General features: G+C 39.7%; 1 long non-coding RNA gene across 1 annotated transcript in view; it reads right to left on the minus strand.

The window, feature by feature from the left end:
• LOC139797492 (uncharacterized) overlaps positions 1 to 12,862 on the minus strand; it is a 28,022-nt gene extending 15,160 nt beyond the window's left edge. The window contains exons 1-3 of the long non-coding RNA XR_011726492.1: positions 12,444 to 12,862; positions 11,287 to 11,366; positions 8,417 to 8,506 (exon numbers count right to left, since the gene is read on the minus strand). This is a non-coding gene — a long non-coding RNA (uncharacterized lncRNA). The remainder of the gene's footprint in view (positions 1 to 8,416; positions 8,507 to 11,286; positions 11,367 to 12,443) is intronic.
• Between the last annotated feature and the right edge of the window lie 9,230 nt (positions 12,863 to 22,092).

Genomic DNA, 22,092 nt, shown 5'->3' on the forward strand with positions numbered 1-22,092 from the left:
AGCCCTAGATGTACCTTTACCAGGTTGTGTTCAGTCACAAGATTCCTGACATTTAAGTTAAAATTGTGGCTGAAATTCAAACATGAGATGCTTTCTCTCTGCTTTGTTTTAGCCTGATCGAACCAGACTTAACCCACCCTATTTAGCAATTGCTGATCTTTTACAGTGTAAGCCAAACCCTTATTTTAATGAGATGTTTGTCTGTGTTAGCATTTAGCTGATCACATATTTCACATACTGGGTGAGCAGCAAGCAATCCATCATGCAGTTTCAGTGTAGTGAGGGGATATGAATCTTCTCCTAATCAAGTCAGCAGTTGATTTTGCTGAGCATAAGACCGAGTCCTAGACTCAAGTTCTGTTGAAGCACTTGAAAATTGTTTTTATCTGAGTCTTTTGGATATGCTTCATTTTGCATTTGGTTTTACAGGCTACCTGGTTTATATGTGTCATCCAGTCCTGTCCTGCTGTCAGTGAGGACAGAGCAAATGTCTCAGGCACCCTTTAAGATTAAATGAATCACTCTTTAGAGGGGCATCTTTCTCGCTGTTAACCACTCCTATCATTTGCCTACATACAGGAATCTTACACCAGCCTTGCAGCTCCAGTAGACATATCTGCACAGGTCTTAAGAGAGACTTGGTTTCTGTTGATATACCAGTTGGGATCAAGGATGGGCACCTCCTTACATCTAAAATTACAGTAGGCATCTCTGCTTAGGAATTGCATGCTTCAGGTTACAGCTAAATACAAGAAAACCAGGTGTCAAATCCACCATTTGAGTTGGTATCCATCTGATCAGTAATCTCTGGGGCTTGGGAGAAGATAGCTCTTCTCTGAGTCTGTTCTGCAAAAATCCATTCAGTGCTTCATGTGGAAGCTTTGACAGACAGCATACGTGTGGAGAGATCTACACAGATTCCATAACCTAAAGATGATTCAGATGCCTAAGATGCCTTTCTAGCCCTACATGTCTGGTGCCATTTTTGTTGAACTAGAGTATTTCTGCAGCTTCAGTAAGAAAGCGAGTCTCCCATCTGTCATGTCCCAAGCACCTATGTCTGATACCTATCAGCTTTTCAGTCTGCAGCAGTTGCCCATCCAGAAGCCCTAAATTCTCAATGAGATGAATGCCTGAAGAAAAATCCCATCTGCAGAATTAAAATCAACCTTCATTTCCACCCGTGTAAGAAACGTGGAAATTCATTCCACATTGAAAAGTTTCCTTCTTCTCAGATTAACAAGAGTGTAACAGGAGGCAGGATTTGACCCCTTTGTGCTCCACCATCTCATGCTATTGTTGTTTGTTGCCATCACCTACACAAAGCTAACAACGAAGAAAATCAGTTTCAAGTATTGTTCTGCACTGTCAGCTTTTCACAGACAAAAAGAGGATTTTAATTTTTTTTTTTATTCTTTATTATTTTTCAGAAAGCAACAATTTGTAAAAGAGCTGAGCAAAAGCTGAGACCTTGTGAGGCTTTCTGAGACAAGTGTTATTTTAAAGCCTTCATGCAGTTTTGTAATGCCTACTTATCAAATAAGCCAAGTGATGCAGTTACATCCCTGCCAAATCAAGGACTGTACTCACAGTCTTCAGTTTGGTGGGAGGTCTGTTTTCTGACTATAGTCAGAGTTGTGCCATGCCCTTGGGAGTTTTGGGTTTTTCTTTTTCACAAGTTATTATCACAGCTTCTAAGCATGATCTGCTCCCCTTGGTTCTGCACTTTGATGCATTTCCTTTAGCAGTGACAAGTTTTCCACGTCCCTTTTGGTGCGGGCAGCCCTCTCCTCTGTGCTCCTTTTCTACATGAAACTTCTCCAAACTCTGTTGGGTCTGAAGAAGATTTTTTCTTTCTTTGATTGTCTGAGTCATGCATACAGGAGTTTGGATATTTCTATGTATTGGTACTTATTTTTGTGATCTTTTGCACCAAGTTGCTCTGACAAAAACAAAAACTTGGGGAAAAAAAGCACACTTTCTGGTGAACTATTGTAATTTGTAAGCAAGCTTGTTATTTGTTGTTTGTATTGTACTGAGTCTACAAGCCAAGCTAAGGAAGGATTAGGGCAACAGTTTGTGTTGACAGTGTCACTACATTTCTAGTTCACCTCCTGTTTTCTTATCTCCTTTTTTAACATATTGGGCAATCAAACTCGTGGTAGGAGGCAGATGAACTTGTGTTACAATTCTAACTAAGGTTATGGTTTTTCTCTTGGCAGTCACAGAAACCAAAAATTCAATGAAATAACATGATTCTCAAAATGTCAGCCAGGTGTTCAGCCAGAAGGGAGCCTGCACTCCATCATGGAGATGTAGTCACTGAGAGATGGTGACTTGTAATGGGAAATTGGGACATTAACTCCCCAAATTACTATTGTGATGAGGCAGTGCAGGAGGTAAAAGCTCTCAGAAATGGTTGGAAACCAGGCATGGTAAGGATCAGGTGGGTCTAAGGGGGTTCAGGTCTTTTTCTACAATTCATTTTTGCAAAGGAATTAATTACTAGTTTGTCTGCCAAAACATAGCCTTAATTGTCCTGATCTGTAAAGTATCAGAGATGTGCTTCAAACATCGGAGAGGATTTCAAACTTCTGTCTTCTACCAACCTGAATCGCCACCTAGATCACTGGAGCTCTACCTGATAATCCCAAATTAAAAAACGGGATGGTTTCCATCAAGCAATCCTAATAATTAATGAGTTGTTTGGTACAAGTGATCCACTTACAGATTCTCCTCTTCCCATTCCTCCCTCATTTAGTATGCTTGTGGCAGCTTTTTTCTAAACTACTGACTACCTTCACATTGCAACATTATTATCTTCTTAATATGCCAGCCATTACTCTCTTCATGGATTTGAATCCTACAACCCTAAAGAGAATCTGTTTGATACAATTTCTGCATGGGAAATTATTTACTTGCCTTTGCATGCCATAGCCCCTTATAGTTCCTTTTTGCATCATTTAGGTAAACCATTTTTTGACATGTTTTGTCATTGCTGCCAATGCTGAGCATGTGGAGCATTAAGAAAGGAAACTGATTATTTCTGAGGTAAAGCTTAGATACAGAGACTCACAGATTTGCATCGTACTCACAACATAGAGGAGTACTTGAACACCCAAGCCTACTCCATGGAATTTCAGATAGAGATTAGAGAACAAGCAGGTACATGGTTTTTTCAGGCATCCAGACATAATAATCTCTATTCTGTGAGCTTTGCAAAAGAAATATTTAACAGACGGTTGTATCTAAATGATAGGGAGAAACTAAACATTGTACTACATGACCTGCTTTGAAACCCACTTCATGAAAAAACCAGAGAAAGCTTCAGACCTGGTTGTAATCCTGCTGAGGTCAATGTAGATACATCATAGATGAATTTAGCTTTGGATTGCCCTAGACAAGTGCAGTGATGATCTCCTGCACACCAGGACTGACATATGAATTCAAGTCAGGACCTTAAATTCGTCATCCTCTAGTGCTGTCAACAGGAGCTGCATTCACTGCAGCTGTGTGTGTCTTCTAGCAGAACTGTGGCTAACATGGGATAAGGCAATGAACTTCAGCTTCATTTAAGCCCGTGACATGGCTTAAGTCACCTTCAGGAGTGTCTGGAAATGTGTGTAGGGGAAGTGGTGGCGTGTGGGTGGTGTGCTGCAAACAATTTGGGAGCTCACCCACTGCCTTTGGAAGGATTTTCAATGGAGACTATCCCTGTGTGACTGTGGTGAACTGCATCTTATTTGAAAAATGAGGGCATTCAAGAAGAAAAAAAATAAAATAAAATACTTATAATAGTAAAAAATTTGCCCTTTATATGGGTGAGCCCTTCATCATTCATTTTACTTTGTTCCACTCAAATTATATTAAATAAATCTCTTAGAACACTTCCCATTTCAATAGCAAAGAAAAAAAAAGGATTTTTTTTTTTCTTCTAATTGTCCATCCAAGGTTAATGCAAGAATCTCTCAGTTACAGTAAAAAGCAAAATTGAGATTTAGATCATTCCCCTTTCAGTATCTGGTTTTCTAAAAAGAATTCCACAGGATGTTGCCTCAGTCCAAGTCAGTTTTGTAGACAATGTAACATGTCTTACTACCCTGTTTGGGGTTTCAAAAAATTTAGCCTTAGCTTCTTTTGTTTTCTATGGTTACTGTTGTACAGAAGAAAGACTTAAACTGTAAATAATGTATATTTAATAAAAAGAGACTTTTTGTATGATTTTGTGTGGAAGACAAATGCCTCCTACTGTGTTTTTATTTTGGCATATAGATGAGTAAAAAGTGCTGTTCAAGGGGAAAAAAAAAATATATTCAGGCTTTTACATGTTAACTCTAAGCCAACAGATCTCACTGGATATTAATAAAAGCTGAAGTGCCCACAACCTGGATATATTGATTTCAGCCACTGCTAAAACTTAGAGGAAATCTGGTCACCACCCATATCCCTGACATAAGTGATTAATGCACCTGCCTCAAGGTGCACAAGGGCACAGATGCCTAAGGGGTTAAAAGGCATGGCTGGAGATGAAACCAGAGATGTGCTCTGGTTTCAAAACTTGCATTGTCACAGCTTACCAGGTACCTGTGTACACAAATCTATGTGCACATACGTAGCCTCTCCCCAGCCGGCCATGCAGAAACAGCAAATGTCCCCTCAAACAGCAGCTGCAGTTCTGGCTGTCACAAGGCTATCACTCACACACATCCCAGCGTGACAAACTGGACCTGGCTCTGTCTCAGTTTTGCCTTGGCTTTTAGTTTTCAGTCTCACTGATTATTCCCCCCACGTAAATGGGGGGGGGGGGGACAACTGAGCACATAAATCTCTTGGTCTCTTTTTAAAAGTCACAGTCTTTGATAATATCGACCAACAACCAGAAAATGTGGACTTGGAAAATAGCAAATCCTAATTAGGTACAAAGAGGACTCTTTCAAGAATTTCACGTGCTTGGATTTGGCACAATCCCCATCCTATGCTTTCAGGGTTTATGAATTCTGTGCTTTGATCAGCTGAAGATTAGCAGAGAAGCTGTGGGTCTCATTATCTTAGGAAATTCTCTGTAAGCTTTCCGTTTTCCCCTTAATTTCTGTATGGGCTGCTATTCAGAAGACAGGGACTGAGTGCTTGTGGTCCTGAGTGAAGGTGCACTCTCTGGCAGGACAGCTTTGCTGTACGTGGGTTGGATTCTTGAGGCAAGGGTGCACAGGTTCCCATCTCACAGGGCTGATCCAGCCTGCCCCAGGTGTCCCAGGACACAACCATCCATGCAGCAGGCAGGCACAAAAGCCACCCCACCCAGCAGTACCTTCCTGGTGTGTCCTTGTTTCTGGTGGGTGCAGATTAGTTATCCCTTGAATTTCCAGAAACTTCAAGTTCCCAATGAATCTCACACCAAGTTACTTTTCTCAGAAAACAAGTGAGCAAGGAAGAGCAATACCCATAGAAACCCTCCAGCTTTCTTCATAGCTAATATACTCCTGAATTTTCATGTGATGCTTAAAGACATTGTTCAGAAGGCTGCATTAAGTAATTGCCCTAGTGTAATAGAAATACATATATCTATTTGGCAGCCTGGCAAAACATTATTAATTGTAATGTATGGATAATTAACCATCTCTGGAAGAGAGGACAAGATATCATAGAGGGTAGCAAATGCAGTTGTCATGGAATCTCCCTCAACATCTGCTTTCCTTTTCTGTCAGGAAGCATAAATATACTCACCTCTTTTGCAGCACAGGCAAATGGTTTCTGTCAAAGCTTTGTTCCTTCAGGTAAAGGCCCAGTGGCAAATGCATACAGGTAAATACCATTAAGTGAATGCTGCTGTGAAAGAAATAGAGGAGAGCCCAGCTATAGTTAGCTGTGGTGTTTTTTGCTTTTTCCCCACAGCATGAGTACTAGCTTGCTGCAGTCAGTGCTTATTTTTCTATACCTGTTAACCTAGCAAGCAGTCATATAAAACAGCTATACAAGGTCATATTGTTCCTTCACCCTCCCATGCCAGTGATGTCTGTATTTCACTCTTCTTAGCTTGAGATCATTGCTCTTTCTTTCTCAAAGCCTAAGATAAATATCCTTTGCCTCAATTTAAGCCCATTACAGCTTGTCCTGCTCCCAAGGGAATGGAAAGAACAGCTTGATCCCTTTCTGCCATGCAGCAGCCCTTTTTCTCTGTTTAACAGCTATCTTACCCCTGCAGCTTCCCACACACTTCAGAATTCCTCCTTTTCAGAGACCCACTCCACTTGCCTTACACCTTTTCTTCCATTTTTTTTTTAACCCTAGTCAATGACAGAAAGAAGCCTGTCAGGAATTAATTGCTTAATTTTATCTGTTGGGGTGTCAGAATTCACTATAGCACAAGTAACCTACAGAAGATTAATTTTTTCCTCCTACTACTCCACAAACTCTTCTCTAAAAAGACGTCATAGCAGAAGGCAATGATGGGGCTCAAGCTGTGCTGCAAAGCCAGAACACTCGTGGGGCACAAACAGTATGATTTAGAGTCTACTACAAGCAGGTTACACACACAAAATATTACAGTGGCAAGAAATATTTCACTGTGTGTTGAATTACAGTGCTTCTGTCACAATAGTAGGTACAAAGGGGTGGACAGTTGTCCAAAGGACCAGTTCTTCGTTCCCTCCCACTTTGCAAAGTGTTGGGCAATAGGAAATTAGGCAGAAGACAGAATGACAGAATTGTGATGTTTTGAAAAGACATCTAAGATTTCTGTGTACCACTGTCAACATCCCCCACCCTGTAAAATAAATAAAACATATGTGTCAATATCTGTGTCATCGTGCCCACTGTCTGCTTTATCCTTCACTCAATAAGGAAAGAATCTCTATGCACAAGTGCTGGGTGTCTGCCATTGCTAAGCTACAGCTACACAGGAAAATAATCTTTAATGTAGAAGGGAAGCAGTTATTTTGTGTGTTACAAGCTCCACTATAAAATAAAGTGTAATAAACAGGTCAGAGCAGGAAATGAACAGGATCCAATGGAGAGAACATGGGGGTGATCAATGTATGAAAGGAAACAAGCTGCTACCTAACAAATGAAAGATTCAGTACAAAACAGTTCAGCTTCAATAACCTAAGGTAGCAGTGTGCTAGTAAGTTCATGTGGTTAAAATGAAGCATTTTTTTTTTCCTGAACAAAGGACTAAGCACTTGAGCAGAACATTGGCCTTGAGGTAGCAATATAAGGGAAAACAAAAAAAGTGCAAAGTACAGTGGATTTTTTACCTCCATAAGGACATCAGTGCTAGGTACTGGTCCTAGGACCTGATGCCTAAAATACCATAATTCACAACTGCTGGAAATGAAGTGACAATTTTTTTCCTCACTGGCAGCTGGATAACTTGCTCTTTCTTTTAAATTTTGGATCTCACCCTAAGTATGGATCCAATACAAAGAGGTAAAAGGAAAGACTGACTTGGGAGGCTACTTGGCATCTAAGTGACACCTGGGACTAAGATGGTGTGTGCCTACAGAAATTGAAAAGTATTCTTCTGATAGCAGTAATAAGGATAATTAGTATTATGATTCACTAAAACAGACAGGAGATAAAAAGACAGAAATTGGCTAATATATAAATATCATGGTGTTTTTAAAAAAAGGGCGCCTTTATACTTACTTTAGCCACTATCTTTCCTGGGTCTGTCATGACCCTAGCATGTCTGTTCCTAAAGATGAGGTTAGGGACCATGTTGATGCAATTAAAATAAATAATAAAGTACAATAATTAATATAATACCATAATTAATAACACTATTTCTTCCCATTATGAGAAATTGCTATTAAAAAAAAATGCCCTAAACTGATCATCTTTGAGAGAAATGTCAAACATCTCAAGGAAAAGAAGAATCAAATTTCAACTCCATTACTAAACTGTCCATGACTAATTTTTATTTTTTTTTTTCAAAAATTTTTCATTAAGCAGGCAGCTGCATGAGAAAGACTGTGGAGATGTTCTTCGAGGAAGAGCAACACAGCTAGGAGTAGAAGGGACTTAAGTCTACTTAGAAGGCAACAAACCGAGAACAGATGCATGGATAAAAAGGCCAGAAACAGTCCTTCTAATAAAATAAAAATTGGTGCCTTTCTAAAAGTTAGGCACCGCCCTCTGCTTGGCAAGTTAAAAGGTAACAGTATGAGGCTGAAATTTATCCTCACTGTTTCACAAGGATAGGATTCAGCTTCAGGTTGAGGCCCCTTATTTAGGGGTTCAATTTACTTTCTTAAAATACAGTCCTAGTGCCATTTGCAACATACGCTTGACAGACACAACAGAGGACTTCTTATCAGGGACCAGAAGAGCAGATAAAGAAGCAGCAGTATATCCAAAAAAGTCTACATTGGCAACAGATACCAGTATTCAGGCAACCAGATTTCACATTTTTACTCACTTGTCTGTACATAAAAGTGGGGTCCTATTTGTCAAGCTGGATCCCCTCAACACCACGTCAAGCTGCAGAACTGCACCCACGTGTGCATTCCTGTGCACACAGACACAGAGCACACGTGTTATAACATTAAATATGCCACATCTTTGCACACTTTCAAAGCATGATCTCATCTCAGGCAGCGTGCAGAGCTTTGCAGTGGAAGTGTCCATTTTAATCACATCTGTACATTTTCACACATAGACACAAATTCCAGTGAAGTCACAAGTCTGCCTGATAACCCTCTGACTTCTTGAGCAGCATGAAATCTGGAAGAAGTTTCCCTTTGTATTCTCAGTAGGAAAGGCTGAGAAGGAAGGAAAACAGTGTTGCTGCTAAGCATCTGCACCTTATGGGCAAAAAGCAAATTTCAAAGGGGAACTGCCAGAAGGCAGATTTCTCAGAGGTATGGTGATAAGGGAGCAGTTCAGGTTTAAAGAGGCATTGAACTAAAAATAATCAGCATAGCTAAGAAAATATCGAACAGCTGTTTTTCCACAGCTAATGTTCACCACATACAGGCTGGAGCTATTGACATTCAGGAGAAACTGTGAAGCTGACTGCTTTTCAAAAGACTTACATCTGGGGTGCCAGGAAACACTGACATTTCAGCTCAAAACTGTCCCCTGCCTTCCTTCCTGCTCCATCTCACTGCTGCTCATGGTGCTTCAGGACCCTTTAAGTGGTTCATCAGTACCTGAGTCAAAGCCCCTAGAAAATCAGCAGGAATTTTTCCAGTGACTTCAGCAGGTCAAAACTATCTTCTGAGTTAGTCAGAGGGGAGCTCTACTTTTCCCATCCCTATTGTTCCACTGGCTTTCCTATCGTTAGCCAGAACAGTCAAATAGTCCAGCTTCTCTTCCAGTACCTTCACATCTTTATGGCTTTCTCACAAAATACTTGAAAACTGCTTTTCTGGAGACACTATGTTTGAATTTATATATTACTTATGTTTATGTTTGTATTTATGTTGGTTTTGTTAATGTCTCACATATAAGTAGCCTCTACTGCTAAAGATGTTTTAACTTCTCCATGCAACCCAAAGGTCTTTCTACTACAGCCCAAGCTATTCAGACCAAACAAATTACACCACAATAAATTCCTTCACAGCTCAGTGGAATTATGCTACCGACTTACCCTTCACCTCATTAGCATCTTTATAGTACAGTTAACTAATGCAACGTGTAGGCCAACTTCACTAGTAACTATTAAGGACTAGATCACCTTGAGAGCTCTGCATTTATATCATTATAAACCTGATGAAATTTAATGCTACTCAGAAATGAATTAAGCTTGAAATTTTCACTGATTAAAGCTGAGTTGTGCTTTGCAGCCCTCTGACAAAGTTCTGCATGAAATAAAATGACATAAAATGATAAATTATTTTCTACCTCCTGCATTTATTTATCCTTGGGGACCTGGGAGAAATCTGGTTTGGGTTTTTTCATTGTTGTTTTTACTTTCCCTTCAGTCCCCACAGCATTAATTAACTGCTCATATTTTTCTCCACCAAATAATGGAGAGTGATGCAGTTTGTTAACCCAATTGGGCATTTATCCCAGAACTAGCACCTCTTGTTATTAATACACAGCTTCTTTGGGATTACAGTTAGATTACAGTTACCTTCTAAACCATTACCACAACATCTCAGCAGGAATTTCCCCCGATCATTTCTTAGCTTACCCACAGAAATGGCTTTTGAAGGATTATCACTTTTTCAGCTTTGTAGAGTCTTCTGGCCCAGCTGCATGGTAGCCAGGTGTCCTCTGAAGGCTGAGAACTGTCTTGCATCATAACACCCATGGACTCCTGCCCTCATCTGCCAGAGAGATGGCTCTATTTGCTTAATTCTGCACTTATGCATTATTCTTGTCTATACATATATGTGCTCAAGGATCAACTAGAGCTAAATAACATCTCACTCTCTTTCCCTCCCCCACCCTTCTTTATCTCCATCTACATTTGCACCTGTCTGCAAGGAGAAGGCTCTAAATCTTATAAAATATTGTAGGGCTTGTTGGGGGAGGTTAAATTCTGATCTCTCTGATCTGATCTCTCTTCAGGATCTAAATTATATGAATGCAGCAAGAGGCAATATTGTAGCAGAACCCCCGAAATCTGCTCCACCAGCTGACTCAGACTCACTGTCCTACTTGGGTGAAATGTTCAGTGTCTGCTCCAAGACAAGCTAAAGGCAGTAAGAATATTCTGTCAGTTTCAAGGAGTAGAAGACCAGTTCCTTCACCCCTAAAGGTCTCTGTGTGAGCTTGACTCATAGAAGAATTCTTACTGATATAATTTAATTGTGTCTGAACCAATACTCTAAGGCATTACAAAATGGAAATCCAAATTTGGGTCACCAAGACTGGCTGGTTTAATGAGTTGCTGCTTCTGGATGCACGCTGCAGGAAAAGGCTTATAGGAAACAAATATGTCTTGGCAATGATAAGAATTGTGGAGGTAGTTTTAAAGGAAAGACATTGATTTATTTGCATATAAACAATTTGCAGAAATGTGAAGATTTTGTCAACAATTTCATAAGTAAGCTAATCAAAGTCTTCTACACAGTATGAAATATGCCAAATTAATAAAGTTACGAAGGGTGCTCAGATTATATTATATATATACTCAGATAGTGTATTATATTATGCAGCAATGTTGTAAAGGTAAAATAATTGTGAGTATGTGAAAGAAAACCAAAAACCTCAAAACCACTGTGCATTTGCTTCATGATAAGTTGTCAAAAATATTATTCAGGTGCCCATTTGAGATGAAAAGGCCCTTTGCAATGTCGGGCTTTCCAGGGGACACAAATGCATAAAACTGCCCCTTACTTTAGCAAAGTGCTAGCAGAATTTCTCACATTCAGGAATGCTGTTTGCTTCCACCTGCAGCTCTGAGGTCTGAGGGGGAGCTGTAAGGAAAATGGTAAATCATGGTTATGAAAAATTACATAAATTCTATACACACATGATGTATTTCTCTCTCTCTTTTTTCTTCTCCAGTCACAAGAAATATTTCCTGTCTAGCCTTTGCCTTATAAAAGAGTAACTGTCTATGGGACATTTCATTTACTGGACTTCTGTAGTGCAGAAATTGCACCAAGAAAACCCCAACCCAATTATAAAAGTAAGCAAACCGAAAAGCCTTTCAGCATTACAGCACTGGTGGCAGAGCTTTGAGGAAAGTGTGGGGACTGGGTTGAGAAAGGCAGAAGACTTTTTGCTACTGTTCTCTTAAAATGAGCCATTCAGAGCAGTAAAATCGATGATCACATCCTGCAGCAGGCATCTCCCCAGCAGCCACCAGAGTCACTCCATGTGTTTCTCTGCAGGATATCTGATCTCTAAATGACAGCATGAAGTAGGAGGAGGTACAGCTGCTTCAGCACTGATTCCCACCATCAATTGTCCTAAAGTAATGCTCTCTTGCTGTCACCAGTTTCTAAAGACCACCTTCTGCTCATGTCACCTTTCCTATGTAGTGCTTTTTTTCTGCAGAAGCTCTTGGGAATGATCTGACCAAAAGGGGGGGAAATACCACTGTGAAAAGAAGGAGCTACAGGAAGGTCCTGTTATCCAGGAGAATCTTCCCCTGAGGTTTCTGAGCTCCAAAGACCAACTTTGCCAGTCTTTCAAGAGTTTTAAGAAGGTCTCTGCACTGGAAGGGAAATACAAAGAGCCAAATCTTTCCAGGGTGTATTGAAAATAAAAATAATTTTAAAATTACTGGTTTTCTTCAGAAATTACATGTCATCACATTACTGTGATTTTAAAGGTAATTATGTTCCAACAGTCATCCTTCCCAACTGGTCATAGCAATAAATCATCTTTCCTTCAAGTGAAGACCGAAGTTCTGCCTGGGGCTGCACAGAAGCCTCAACCAGGAGCAGGCAGAACCCACGGTGCTACAGGAGCTCCAGGACTCCGACCGCAGCTGGCCCAGGCTGTGTCATTTGGGAGCCATCCAGCTTACCTTCCTTTTCACCTACCAAGTGTTAAAGGCAAAGCCCAGCTGTGCTCCCTCATTCTGAAGAGCTCTCCTTTCAGAAGAAAACACGGAATGTGTGAGCAGAAGCAAAGCCGGTGTACAGGACCACCGTGCTGGCACCCACCCCACCCGCAGGAAGTCTCACCCACCAGGAGATCCCTGCGAGGCGGCTCCTGGTGGGAGTGTTACAGAAGGACACACCGACAAAACACACCCGCACGCAGCACAAGCAGAGGATTTCTCACGCCACAAAGCCCAGGAGCAGCGCGGTGAATCCTCCAGCGCCATCTCCTGGTGTTTTACCTGGGAGCTACGAACAAACGGGTACAAACCCCCTTTGCTTTGTCGGGGCGCGTTTTTAACAATTTTATGTTCCTGTGAGTTTAAAGAAAACACACAGCCATGTCTACGGCAGGAAAAGAGAGACGGGCAGCCGAGACAACCGTGTCCAGGAAAAGCTTCAGCCAGGCTTGCATTAGACGAGAGTCGAGAATCCAATCAGAAATCCCACACCACACAAAACTGGACTTGACTTCATTTTTCTGTCTGTGCAACTGCTTGCTTCCACTTCTTCAACCACGTAAAGAAAAGTTTTGAAATACTACAAGCATATTCAGTAAACCCATAGCTCCTAATTCATACAACGAAAACCACAGAGCCTGCAGGATTGTTTTCTACAAAAGCTAAGTGTTGCATTTCTCTGGAAACAGTGGAGCAAATAACTTTTGTTGGATGGCTCTGTTATTCGCTATTGTTTTCATTATCAAACTAATTAAATATTATTCAGTTTCTATCAAAACTGTTACTTTTCCTCTTTTTTTTTCTTTCCTAATTATCTTCCTTTCCTTTTAAAAGTCAGTTTTAGAAGAGAAGCTTTTTTCTTTCCTGTCAAAACTTTGTTGAATTTCAAACACACTTGCTAAATTTTTTCATATCTAGGCAAAGGATAACTACTTACTGGGAAAAGAGTTAAAGATATCTTCAAGGTACCTTTAGATAGTCTTGGTTCAGAAAAAGTTCTTTGAAGATATCATCCCTGCTCTGTCACCTGGAAACTTTCATATTCTGAAGCAGCTCAGAGCATCAGTGGTGTCTCAGAAGTCATTATGATAATGCATTCCAAGATTCTGAAGAGTGCTTCCCAGCAAAAGTCACCTTACTTGATATTACTGACCCACAGAGAAAATAGTAGTCGTGGGTGACCACCATTACCAATTTGTAATGGCCCTTGGTAGGTGACCAACATTCTGTATCAGACACTCACAGCTCCCACACACTGATCAGGAGAGTGGTTTCTTCAAAGGACCAAAAATATTACACACTATCATCTCCTCTTAGTACCAATAGACTTGGAAGTAGTTTAAGATAGAAAGGAGTAACCTCCCTACCCAGCAATCAAAACATCTGCAGGCACTGTCTGCAAAATGTGGTTTGAAGCACTCCTTTGTATATTCTTACACAGCAAGACAGATCCTTATCAAAAGGACAGGGTGGCTTTCAAAAAGTGTAAAGAAATTAGAGCTTGCTGTAAATCTTGATAGTGAGTGTCACTATATTCTGTTACAAACTTCCAAAATGTGGGGAGCTTACTATGCAGAAACCTTCCCCTCTCCAAAAGGTCAAATATCTTCAAAACAGATCAAATATATCTGGTCAAATATTTTTTGATCAGATCGAAAGATGATCTTTGCCCTGGCTATGGTCCTGTTCTGTAATAAATCAATGTCATTTCCCATGAAAGAAAAGAATAAATGATAAATATCAGATTCAGGAACCAGCCTTGCTGTCGAGGGGAGAGACCTCTTTGGAAGACCACTGCCAAAGTTTCAGCATCAGACCTACACAGTACCCTGTCCAAAGCAAAGCTCCCAATGTTTGTCACTTGATAAAGTTATTAGTAAGAAAAAAAGAAAAAAAAAAGGGGAAAAAAAATATCTAGTGATATGCTGCTAGCCCTCCCCTTTATCATAAGCTCTGTAAGCAGGGGAAAGTTGGCCTGCAGCTAATGAACTTTCCAGTTCAGGATGATGGTGATGGCCTAGGCTTATCAGAGGTGTGGCACCTTTCTGCAGACAAATTAGACTTTATGGTTTTTGATACAGCTTTTTGGGGCAGAAGATTTTTTTTTACATTGTGCAGAGATGGTGCCACTTGTAGAGATACTAACCTTGTATTGCAATTCAATATACTGAACTGTTATTTCAAAGGAACCTCCTGTAATATTGCTGTGCTACTCAGACTGGCTGTTCTCTATTCCCTAGACCCTAAACAAAACTAAACATTGCACCCCTCAGTACCCCACTTAGGTCTTTATACATTATCTATAAAAAAAATGAGCTTTTAATATTGATAATCTGTATTTTTGTTCAGCTGCATTTCCCTTCATAGTGGAGGTTAGCAAAATGCACATAAAACAGCTGGATGAAGGTTAATTTGTTTTTCCTTCTTACTGACTAATCCCAAAATCCAGGACATTAGAAGAATGAAAGAACAATTTTAAATTCAATCATTTTGCTGAGAACTCAATGGATACCCTTTAAAATAAACCAAATAATTAAAGAAAGAAAGAAAAATTCTTTTCCCCCATGGAAATGTAGTGCAGAGAAGCTATTATCACCAGTGTAGAATGGCAACAGCACATCTGTGTACTAAAGGTCAGATGAGCCCTATTGGGGTGTTTTGTTAATACCTGATTCTGGGTCCCATAGAAGCTAGAATAAAACTGTTGAGCCTCAGAGACCTCATACTTCAGCTTACCTAAAAATACCAGAGATAAGCCAGGACCTTTGCAAGTCATCAGGGATGGATTTTCTTTCTCAACTGATTAGTGGAGCAAGCTTCCTCTAGAATAATCAATGCCTCTATCCCTAGCTGAATTTGGACCAGGAGCTGGTCAAATATGCTTAAAAAAATGGTCAACACTTGAGGTAAATGTCTCCTGGTTCCTCTGAGATCTGAGAGATCAAGTCTTTAATACAGGTAGCTTAGTGCTTTTATGCAAAGCAAGCCCATCCCTTTCTCTAAAGCCAGCAGAACTCCTTCTCACAGAGGTTCTTAAGACAACCAACCTCTCCTCAGTAAGTGTGTCAATATCAAACAACTTTTGCAAAAGCCTAATTCAGTACTGAACATGCTGCACACTAGAGCTGCAGTTGTGTCTAGTTATGTCCTCTATTTAGTATACGTTTATCTTTGCTCTTGTTTGGCATTGATTCACTTTGTTTATTCCTGGTTGCCATTTTCAGATGTACTTCCATCTAGATTTGTTTGTCCTGTCCCCAGCCACCTTCATATTGGCCCTTATAGTCTGAGTTTGGGAGAACTGGAATGACATTTATTGCCTACCACTTCCCAGTGCAGGCATCTTCTGCTGCCTTACAAAAGTAGTGGTCACCTTACTGCAGAATACAAATGCTCTTGGGTACTTCAGTTGCAGCATCTGTGTGGCTGAACCCAATTTATTTATCATTTATTAACTTGTGGGTAATTAGATCTAGTAAAGTTTGAAACAATAAGGAAAGGTGCTTGGTTTTGCTTAATTTGGCTCAGGTGTTTAAAGGCTGCTTATTTTAAATTACCTGACCTGGAGATTATTGCACTTGACATTTTGGACACTGAGACACCTGTCTGGATGGTATGGCAGGGACCACATGGCAGGGACCACACTCAGCAGTTAGCTAAAACACTGAATGCTTTTACTGACATATGCTATATGTGCAGAGATAGCCTGTGTGGTCGTGTCTGATGTATATATAATGCATCATTAGAGCAGCAACAGTACTCAATGCATTGCAGCAATTTCTCTCTCTTAGAAAATTATCTATCCTCTACCTGCATACAACACGAAGCTCTCCCAAAAGCTTTGGCTTACTGGGCTGTTTAGCATCAATCTCATGACTTGTCCAACAGGCACAAAGAGCTGTGATTGGCTGCACTGCTGCCTGGGGTGTGCTGGGGTCCCCATGCAAAGGCCTTCTCTCCAACAAGTTTCACAGCTCTCAGACAGTGCACCATCCTGTTAATGTGATTCATCCATCACAGGAAAAGCTGCTCTGTGCTTTCACAACATCATAGTTTTAGCCAATAACCAGGTGACAGATGTTGTCTGTTATTCCCCCACTACCCCACCTGGACCCATTCCTGTGGGACTGACTTTAGGTGATCCTTCCGTGGCAGGGCGGGTGGACTCAATGATTTCCTGAGGTCCCCTAATATTCTGTGACTCTGTGATACCCTTCTAGGGGATGATAAAAACTGTGTAACGTAGAGAAACATTAAGCCTGGAATAAAAAATAGAATAGGTTGAATTTAGTAATAATAATGGTGAATTACAAATATATACAAAAACGCAAACATGGAGCCCACACTCCTCAGTTGGTTATTTACTGATCGTCAGAGTCCCAGTCTGGACTTGGCAGCAGATGGGGGTGCCTGAGTCCAGGATCCCAGTGACAGCATACAACAACCTCAAAGCAGCCAAGCAGTCCCACCCAGGGAGGGAGAAGAAGGTGACTGATATTCTCTGAAAAGAAAAAAACATGCAGGAACACCTGCCGAGGAAGCCATGACAAACAAACAGCCCACCCAGCTCAGCAGCCACAGAGCCCAGGGCAGGGCTCCCTGCGGCGCCTTTTTGTGCTGAGGGCCATGCTCAGGAGAGCTGTGATTGGTCCATCCAGGTCCATGACCCGCCCTCCCCTCCCCACAGCCCCAGCCCGGTACCAGCTGGGCCAGGCGGAACCAGGGAGCAACGGCTGCAGATTTTATCCTGGTTCTTTCAAACCACGACCCCATAAAAGCAACTGCAGAGTAGCTGATGTCTGTAAATCCTTCCCCTGCCTTGTGACACTTGGTTCATGGCCTTGTCAGATCCAGTGTCTGTGTTTGATCACGAGGCAACGGAACCACCCCAAACAATTCTCAGCAATGTGGGACCCACATTCCTGGTTATCAACCCTTTGCAGCCCTAATAACTTTTAACTTTTATTTATCCTTATTCATGTAGCTCATGGACCATTATCAGTTTTCACAGCAGTCTGGGTATTTGTAAGTTTTTTTTTAAATTGGCAGCAGCTAACCAAAAAGAGAGTTGCTGGATTAAAAAGGGGAAGTTACTGAGGAAGTAAATGCATAGTTGAGCATTCTACCAAGCTAGTGACAATGGAATAACTTAGAACGGGCTGGTGAGAATCCAGCACTTCTAGAAGCTGTATAAATAATACCTGCACCTCTTACAGGAGCTGACATAATTCAGCTGCCTCCATCAGCTGGGCAGGAGGGGAATTGTCCCGTAATGACACAACCACCACTTCCATCCCAGCTGCCCACAGACATTTCTTGAAGACGAACGCTGCCCAAGAGTCATTTCAGCCACCACACCCCTGAATGCATCCACTTCTGGGGCAGGGGGAGACAGTCACAGCTCAGCACACAGGAAATATTTGATGGGCGCAAGAGAACAGCAAAACAGAGGCAGCACCTGAAGGAGGAGATGTGAAGATGGAGTAAGGGTTGGACTTGATGATCTCTGAGGTCCCTTCCAACCCAGCCAATTCTATGATTCTATGATTCTAAGCAGGTGCCCTGCAATGGGATCATGACAACTGACCTAATGTCAGCTGTGTGAACGAGACAAGAACAGTCTTTGGCTAGGCAGCATTTGATGGCAGTCACTCTGTCCCCCAGGAACAGGCAGATAGCTACAGAAAAATTTCTTTATTTTGAACAGGTGACCTTTGTCACGGTGTTGGCCCTTTACCCCTCAGATAGAATAATTTCAATACACAGCTGAATGTGGCCAGATTTGGGAGTCTACTTCAACCATATTGTCAGACGTAAGTTTCAGTCGACAATGGAAACTACTTTATGCTTATAATTTAGTGTTATTTTTCTTAATTGCTATAAATGCCATTGTGGTTCAGAGACTTTATCCAGATTCTCAGAATTATTTAAAAGTCTAATGCCAATTCAGGTCCCTAATCCACACTGATTTCACTGGGATTTAGAGAATAAAACACCTTTAAGAAGCTGGGCTCTAGTTCTTTTAAGAAAATTAACATATACCCTCAGGAAAGCTTATAAATGATTTGATATGAGATACTCCAAAGTCAATGGCTTTAGAATGTGTTATAAGTGGCTGACTTATTTCAATATCCTGATAAGTTTTAAAGAGAGACATATTTTATGAAGATATTATCTAATAATTTCTTAGCTTCAGAGAAAGTTATGTACATGCGTACGTATGCATACAGAGAGATGCTCACATGTACAGATAAATACAAAATAGTGTTAACAGCCTGTTTATATAAATATATAAGATAACTTTTTAAAAGTATGTATCCAATTCAATAAACCACATCTACAACACTCAGCTGTACACTTCTCTATCTGTAACACTTTGTTTAACATTAATAACTGGTAAATATGATGTTTAGTATTCACTCCAGATCCTATACAACATTATTGCAAGTCAAAGTAACTCTGATCATTGATTTTAACCTCTGAATTTTAACCAAGAAACCAAAATATATCAGTTCAACGTAACCACAGAAACACCTCAAATTCTCTAGAAACACCAGATTAGGCCACAAAAAGAAAAATTCAGTTTTCTGTAAAGTGGATGTTCTATATATTTTTGAAAGAAAAAGCAAGAAATAACATGGCCCCTAAAGTTCGGTATATATTGTGAGTGAGCTCCAATTTGATTGAGGTGTTTTTGTGCACAGAATAATGTAGTGTTTCAATTACAGGCGTCCTCAGGTCTTAACAGCAGCTAAGTACCTACTTCTAACTGCTGGGAAATCAGCCTTCTGTAAGAAACGTGAGTGGAAAAATTGCCTGTACTCTGTTAATTCAAGCAAAGAGAACAGACTCCCGAGGAGAGTGTCACAGTCCCTTGGTACTGGAATTTAAAGGTGAACTGCTTATAAACATTTAGGGTGTTGACTTACTTATTTCTGTGGTCAGATGAGCAGGTTTTCTGATGATTGCTTCCCTGCTATGAAGCCCAGGGAATGAAGTGTCAAAGGTAACCCATAAAAAGCTGAAGTTCAAGTGTTTTGACGTCCAGGCTTTGTGATGGCCTCTGCCCTTGCTGCCTTTGTTAGGGAACCTGTACAGGAAAAAAAAAAAAAATACTAGGGCATGATACTGAATAATCTAGCTGCTAGGTAATTTATTTTATCTGCATGAGTTTGTAAAGTTCTGGGTAATGGTATCCCAAACTAATTTTGACTGATTGAAAATAATACTAAAAAGGCAGTTAACAAGGGTTGTACTTACTTCTGCTGCTTCCCTGAGCTAAATAGGCTCCCATATATTTGGAGGTACTTTGATATGCACCATATCGAAGTAGAAGACAGCAGCTAAATATATTAAAAAAGCATAAGTTCCATTTAACTACAAAGATAATTACTGACCCATCAAAATTTCCAGATTATGTTTACATCATTCAATTGCCTGATTTATCTGAAGAGAATGTATTTTTCCATTCAGAGTCACCATTCATATGAATTCCATCACCTACCAACTAATTTATGGATATGAAGCTTTCAAGTGTTTAATTGGAAATATCTTCTCTTCTGCTGTCGCTATACTACATTGATACAGAAACTTCATAGCAAATGCTTTCTATGAAAACAATTTCTAAATCAAATTATTTTTAATGTTATGAGTTTTTTGCACATGAATAAGTACTTAAATTGAGATGTATAAAACCAATTAGACCCCTATTTATCTCTGCTTAGCAACTTGGCTCCACTAATTTCTTTGGTCACTGTGTTTCACTTTGGAGTTCACTCTGTTCATACATTCTGATGATTGAATTACCCAACATTTATTTTAGAATGCATTTATTTAATTGTGCCATTTCCAAAGAACTTTCTTTTTATCTGACCCTGAAAGCCCTGCAATATTCTTGGGTGAAGCTTGGAGGCTGCCATGAAGATTCATTAGTTACCTTTTAGGTGCTTGTATAGCTCAAAATTTCTTAGTTGTTTTCCATTACCATATAAAACTTACATTCTGTGAAACATTTAACTACTGGCACAAACACAGCTGGATGTTTGGCGCTTTTTTCTTTTTTTTTTTTTCTTTCTGTCTCAAAAGTGGTGGCCACTTTTTCAAATTTTATTTCGCTTTCATAATGCGATGTCTCTTAAGCTTTGTTATCTGGATACACCCTGAAGTGACTCGCTCTCTTCAGCAAAGATGAGCATAATATTAGACAGCCTTCTTTTTCTTTTATTTTTTTTTTTTTTTTTTATAACACATTTATCTTAAGAAGGTAGTTTTCCTTTCAAGGCTTCAGCAGGTTGATTAAATGTATTACTGATGTTCAGAGTTTAAAAGTCTAGAAGGATATAGAATCATAGGGCTGGCAATATGCTAAAAAGATCTTGTCTTAGGGATAAGAGGTAGCTATATCATGACAAGCAGATGTTTGTCCTGCCTGTTCATGCTCATTTTCAGCAGCACAAAACAGTCTGTTCCATATGATCCGTGAGCATAAGTGTTAGCATTTTTCCTAACATCTAACCTATGGAGTTGCATTTTGAGCCTAATACATTTTGAGATGCTTCTCTAGGAATATGGTCAACGGGTTATTTGCTTTTTACATATATAATATATACATATATATTCATTCTGCAAATATTTTTTTCATATAAACTATAAACTTACTTTATATACATAAACATATTGTATACATATATATGAATAGAGCATATAAACATATATGTATAATACATATACATTTATTACAGTTAGTATATTTTAATATAACATATATAAGATATGATTTACTTATGCGTTATATAATTTATTTTCATTTTACTTAAAGTTTTTGTTTTCTTCCCTCCTGCCTTGTATGTTGACCATTGTTACTCATTGTCATTTGAACCATGAACAGTCAGTGATAAGATGTGTGTTAGTAGCTTTTATGAATTACAATTCAGCTGAGGAGAAGTCAACACATCTATGCATCAAGGTTTCAGACCTCACTTATCTAGAATAAAGAGGTCCTCTCAGACATCTAATTTGTCACTTTAATCTTGCAGGTCAGTTGTTCTTAGTTTCTTACCTTAGCATGAATAAAGCAAGTTTCAAAAGATATCTAATCTTGTTGATCTCATGGTACAGTGGGCATGATGATGAGGCATGAAAAGGTTAAAAAACATCAGAAGAAACATTAATCTCATCTTAATTTTTCAAGTCAGTATTTTCCAGATATCCTGAAGAACATTAATATTTGATATCACATTGTGAATCATCGTTACTGAACTACAGAACTATGTGTCTCATCCACAGCTTGTAAAAAAAAAGATATTTTCTCCTCCTTGGTGAAGTATATACAGAGTATGAATGACACTGAGCTTGCAGGAAGGGCTCATGGCATAGGTCTCACCTGCTTCAACTCCAAAAACTTTCACAATCATCAGCTCTCAATAATTTATTGTGATTCTTGCTGTATTTGGAATATCTCAGTTCACAGAAATGCTCAGCTTTTGTTTCTGAAAGACAGTGAATGCCTGCACATTGAGCCTCTTTCTTTTGTTTAATTTATTATTCTGAACACAAAAAAGCAGGATAAAAAAAAGACACAATGCCTTTTTCTTCCTCTTTTCTTTCCTTTTTTCTTTCTTTTTTCTTTT

This window comes from Heliangelus exortis, chromosome 6 (genome assembly GCF_036169615.1).
Source record: "Heliangelus exortis chromosome 6, bHelExo1.hap1, whole genome shotgun sequence".
Taxonomy (NCBI): domain Eukaryota; kingdom Metazoa; phylum Chordata; class Aves; order Apodiformes; family Trochilidae; genus Heliangelus; species Heliangelus exortis.